Source organism: Mobula birostris, chromosome 23 (genome assembly GCF_030028105.1).
Source record: "Mobula birostris isolate sMobBir1 chromosome 23, sMobBir1.hap1, whole genome shotgun sequence".
Taxonomy (NCBI): Eukaryota; Metazoa; Chordata; class Chondrichthyes; order Myliobatiformes; family Myliobatidae; genus Mobula; species Mobula birostris.
The window spans coordinates 53,234,285-53,240,635 of NC_092392.1; positions in this window are offsets into that span (position 1 = coordinate 53,234,285).

A 6,351-nucleotide genomic window follows, 5' to 3' on the forward strand; every position below is an offset into this window, starting at 1 on the left:
CTTCATTCTGTATTCAACAAAACAATGGATGGATTACTTCTGTGTTCTGAACAAAAATAGTCATTTCCTCCTGTTGAATGGGATCATCCAGTCTTGATTTCATTATCAGTTGTACCTCTGAATGCAAATGACGCCTGTTGTTGCCTTACCAATAGCAGCAGAAGGTAATTCAAATTTCTGTGGAGAGCAGCATGGAGATTCTGCAATCAAAGAACTGATTTGCACTTAGTTTTTTTGATAATCTTAAAACAAAAATTGTCCATTTAGACACAAAACAGATTGCATTATTTGAAAAGGTGCATATTAATAACATAACAAACATTGCTATATTAAACTTTCTAATATCTGCAAGTGCTGCAGCAATAATTCAATTTTATTTCTGCTGGAATGATCAAAACTTAGAAGTCACTAATATGCATCAATCAAATGAACACCATAGATGCAATTGAGGAATAGCTAGATGAGTGCGGTGCACAAGAGAAAAAAAAATAGGATAACAATCAAGAACTTGGACAAACTTCTCGTCTCTGAAATTCAGATTTATTTATCACATACATCAAAACCTACAGTAAATGTGTTGTGTTAGCCATCAACACACCCTAAAGATGTGTCAGCACACACACCGGCAGAAAAATAGAATGCCCACAATGCTCCATAGAACAACACAGAACGCAACAAGGCATCAACAAATCAAGCACCTCACCTCACCTCCTTCCTTCCCACACGTGGACAGTCCTCCAACTGTAGGAATGGCCTCCACACCTTCAGTCTTCAGTGATCGGGCTATGACTTCCGGATAACCGTCAGGTTTCAAATTTCGAAATGATGTTGTGGAATCTTTACATCTGTTCTATGGTTGAGCAGTTTATTTTTATTTCAGAAACAATTATACTTATTTATCAGCTGTGATGCAGACTCCGGATTTTAACATCAACCATCCATTTGCCTCCACAGATACTGTTTGATGTGCTGTGTTCCTCCAATAGTTTTCTTTTTTCTCCAGATACAATCATCTGCAGTCTCTAGTGTCTCTAATATGATATTTATTTTTAATAATTATGGAACAGATGGAACAAATAATATTGCAACCCCATTTGACTTTTTTTCTTTCAATGAATTCAAATTTATAGAGTAAATTTTGGTTGTAGGTCTGGCAGAGGATGGAATACATGATATGGAAAACTCTGCTCTCCAAAATGCAATTAATCTACAAATCCCAAACTTTATGGTTTAACACTTTTTCTTTTCTATTTCTACTCCTAATCTGACCTATGCAATATGGCTACTAACTGAGAAGGTCAACCCCTCTATTATCCGAATCAGGGTCCTGGAATATACAAAGGGGGAGCAACCCAGCAGAAATTGTACCAATAATGGTTAAAGTTTCTTTTCTTTTGAACCAAGAAGAAAAGGAAAAGGGAGAAAGATTAGCTTTGTTTGTCACAAGTACATTGAAACATACAGAGAAATGTGTCATCTGAGTCAAATCAAATCATGGAGCATTGTGCTAGGGGAAGCCCACAGGTGTTACCATGCTCCCGGCACCAAAATGCAAGCTCGTTAACTTATGAACCCTTAACCCTGACCATACACCTTTGGAATATGGGAGGAAACCGGAGCACCCAGAGTTTCATGCAGCCAAGGGAAGAATGTACAATCTTACAGGCAGCAGAGGAAATTCAACCCCAATAGGTGATAGCAGGTGCTGTACAGCAATTGCATTAATTTCTATGCTACCATGCCACTGGCTTTGCTACTGTGCTGCCTACTACATACTCTGCCACCTAATGCTGTATAAGAACAACATATAATAACGTATGCTTTTGCTCCTCCAGGCTACACCACAACTTCATTCTACCCCTTAGCCTGAATCTAATTTCATGCCAACTACCAGCAGGAAAGTTCACTTCCATCAATTACTTGCTAATAAACCTAAAGACACAATCAGACAGCTGCCTGGTGATGCGCTTTATTAGTCAGCTAGCCCCAGTTAAACCTTACACTTAAATATTCAAACCAATGCTGATATCATGCCATATAAGTTACTGCTCAATAGTGACTTTTTACATTTGTCTTTAATCATAGGTTTAGTGTTGAGGAGAAACTATCTCTGTGCTAATGCCATGGTTGAATGATATAATATTTTCAACTGCTATATGATTAATCTACATTGTATTGCACCAGAGCTTAAGTTATAGTCTAGATTTTAAATTTGAAATCTTTTAATACAGAACTCTGGTTGATATAATTTCTATGGTATCATCAGGAATTCCTATAACTTTAAAAGCAGCTAATTGAGGACAATTAAAACTGACGTTGCTTCCCCATCTTTGCTGCTTAATGATCATGCTGATGTACATCAAAACGTACAGTGAAACGTGCTGTTTTGCATCAAATCAGCAGAGATTGCATTGAGCAGCTCACAGGCGTCGCCGCACTTCTGGTGCCAACACTGCACGTTCCTAACTCACTAACCATTCACCTTTGGAATGTGGGAGGAAATTGGAGCACCTGCAGGAAACCCACACGGTCAAGGGGAGAATATACAATCTCCTTACAGGATTGGCAGGAATTGAACTCCAATCTTACAGCTGGTACTGTAGATCGTTGTGCTGCTATGCTACCATTACGCCAAATTCAAACTATTTGGAGTCACTTTTAAAGATGTTGACAATTTTTCAGTTCACGTTTATTGAATTACCTCTTGCATCAATAATAGTTATCTGTTGTCATTAGGGTCATCCTTTGTTCATGATCCATATAGGAATGTGATGCTTTTACTTATTCATTTATTGGGATAAGGCCACTGTTGTAAGGGCCAGCATCTGCATCCGGTCCTAAATGTGCCACAGAAAGTGGTATACACTGCAGCCACTGTGCACTAGTGGTGGAGAAAGTCTCGACCGGTGGACTTGGTGCCAATCAAGCAGTCTACTTTGTCCTGGATTATGTCAAGCTACATGATATTCCTTGGTGTTGCACTCAGCCAGAAAATAGAGAGCACTCTATTCTCTTCCGGACTTTGTACCTTGTTGACCGCGCTAACCTGTCAGGAAATGTATCACTCAAAAGATCAACTTTCTCTTCTAACTACAGAATGTGAATTGAGTTTCAGCTCAGAGGTGAACACTGATTTATTGACACTGGGTACTTAGCAGTACTAGTACCACTGAGCATCAGTGTAGGTGATTATTCACCATCAAATTAATTACCAAAACAAATGGGTGTGCGTGTGTGTTTCCATATACTATCCTGAGATTCAATTTCTTGCAGGCACTTACAGGAAAATAAAGGCATACAATAGAACTTATGAAAAACTATACATAAATACTGACAAACAACCAATGTGCAGAAGACAAATTGCGCAGATAAAAAAAACATATTGAGAACATGAGTAATAGTTCTTGAAAGCAAATTATGGAATCAGTTCAGAATTGAGGTGAGTGAAGTTACCCATGCTGGTTCAATGGGCTGAATCTGGTGGTTTGGGACCTAAAGCTCCTGTACTTCCTTCCTGCCTGATGATAGTAGCAAAAAGAGAACAAGGTCTGGATGGTGGAGGTTCTCGATAATGGGATGCTGCTTTCTTGCGACAGCCCTCCTTGCAAATGTGTGTAGTGGTGGGGAGGCCTTTGCCTGTGATGCACTAGACTGGAACTTATGAATGTCTGGCACTTTGGTGGCCCAAATGATACTTGCCATTCACTAATTCAAGCCAAAAATGTTCATGTGGTCATGCAGCATACACAAATGAACTGTCACATTTGCGGAGCAGTTGCAAATATAATGGAATGTTGTGCAAACATTCCCTATTTATGTTACGATGGAAAGAGGTTGAAGCAGTTCAGATTATAACAGTCTTGGGTAACTCCAATCACAAACAAGAGAAAATCTGCAGACGCTGGAAATCGAAGCAACACGCACAAAATGCTGGAAGAGCTCAGCAGGCCAAGCAGTATCTATGGAAAAGCGTTTAGTCCACGTTTCGGGTTGAGACCCTTCAGGTCTGCTGAGTTCCTCCAGCATTTTGTGTGTGTTGCTTAGTTAACTCCACCTAGGGCTCGGATGACTGAATAACAGCCAGAATTGCCTACCTTGTGGACAATATGACACCAACTTGTGGTGCCTTTTCCCCTTGATGCCCACTAACCTTGGATTTATTAGCACCCCCTTCATGCAATGTACTTGGTCAAGTGATGCCTCAATGTTAAGGCAATGATTCTCACCTAGCTTCTGGAATTCAGCTCTTTAGACTATGTTTGGGCTAAGGTTGAAATTAAGTTTGGAGTCGAGTGCTCACAGCAAAACCCAGACCAGGCAGCAGCAAACAGCTTAAAGGACAGTAACCTAGAATATTTAAACTTCCATTTAACAAGTTTCCAGTCAGTCTGCTGATGATTAAAAAAGTTCACCATACACTAGGGCAGTAACAAGCCATTCCACTGATAACTATCTATAACAGCCCCTTCCTACACTGCTACTTCTGTGCAGTATCCCAATGTTTGCAGCCAAACTGACGTGATTGTGACTCAATTGAATTTTGGAAAATGGAGACAGCCATGAATTCGAACTCGGAACGTATCTGATACTAGAAATTCAGACACTGCATTTATTTGGCTGAGAGGCTGTCGCTGTTGCACGGATCTGAAAATCAAAGCAACGCGAGCACAAATATTATTATGTGTGGGTCTTGCTGTGAGTAGATAGGCTGCTGTGTCTTCTAAATTACCTCTCCTTAAGTGTGTATTTGCTCCCTGCCACGGTGTGGTGGGTACTCCAGTTTCCTCCCACATCCCAAACATCTGCTGATGGGTAGGTTAATTGGATTTTGTAAATTGCACCTAGTATGTTGTTGAGTGATAGAATGTGGGGGTGCAGGGGAAGGGTAGCAAAGGGAATGTCGATAGAATACAAAGTGAGGTTAAGATTAGCAGAAAAGCATGGTTAATGGTCGGTACAGACTAAATGGGCCAAAGAGTTTGTTTTTGTCCTATACTTCTCAATGACTTCAATGGTCCTTTTGGTCATCAAGAAAAGAGTAAGCATTGCACAACTGAACGCTTTCCTTTCTGTTGCTGGTCAAACCAGCCAATTGTATTTCCTTGCCTTACAGGTCCTCCCCCGGTTACCAACAGCTAACTTCTGGACACTGTACATACAAACAAGTTTTTTTTGAGACTGGTAGACTGAACAGGGATAGATTTGCATCCCTATGCTGGGTGGGAACAGGGAATTCCCATATGCCTTCTCTCTACAACTGCCCACTCCCCACCCCCCAAGCTGGTCTAGGTGGAACTGAGCAGATTCACTCACTGAGTTAGTGAGGCCGCTCTTCCTGCACCTGCTCACACTCCCCTCACTGCTGTTCCTGTGATCCTCTCCCGAACACCGTTTACATTCATTTCTGGCTTCTGAATAGCTCAGCTCAGTGCACAGAACAATTTAAAAGAATAGCTTGCATTTATTATAATCACCATGTGTATTGAGACATGGTGAAGAGCCATTTGCATGACATCAGGGCAACCAGTGCTATAAATCTGCACATTTCATTTAGTTATTTAGGGATACAGTGCAAAACAACTCTTTCCGGCCCAACGAACCACACCGCTCTTACAGAAGAGGTTGGAAATGAACTCTGGGCTCCAACGCCCTGGGCTGTAACCCTGTGGCGTTCACCGTTACAATACCTTGGCGCCTGAATTGAGAATTAAAATGAAAAACAGAAAGTAGAATAAGCGGGACACTTGTACAGAAAGCTACAGCCCAGGCAGACAAATGAAATACAAGGGCCGCAACTTTCAGCAGTCTGTTGACAGCAGGGAAGAAACCGTCCTTGAGCCTGGTGATACGTGATCCCAAACTTTTATATCTACTGCCCGACAGGATGGGGACAAGTGAGAATGGGCGGATTGCAAAAGGTATCATCATCAGGTGCCATGCCCAGTTTGAGCTTTGACTGCCATGGCCCACACACTCCTGTTTCGGGTCAAGTGGATCAGTTCATTGGTATTCATTTCCAGTTCTCTGGCTGCTGTCTCCATCATCATTTGTCTTTGTCTTCCTCTTGCTTTCTTCCCTTCAATCTTTCCCATAATCTTTACCGTACATTCCAACTCCTCCTTCCTAATCGCATGTCCAATTGCCTTTTCACGATCTCATACATTATTTCTCTTTTTGTGTTTGCTCTGTTCATGACATCCTCATTAGATATTTGTTTTGTCCATGATATTCTTTGCATCAAAACCACATCTGTTTCTTCAATTCATTTCCTCATGTTACTAGATATTGTCCAGCATTCTGAGCCATATAACATAACTGGATAAACGTAACACTTCAGTACTCTAAGACGGG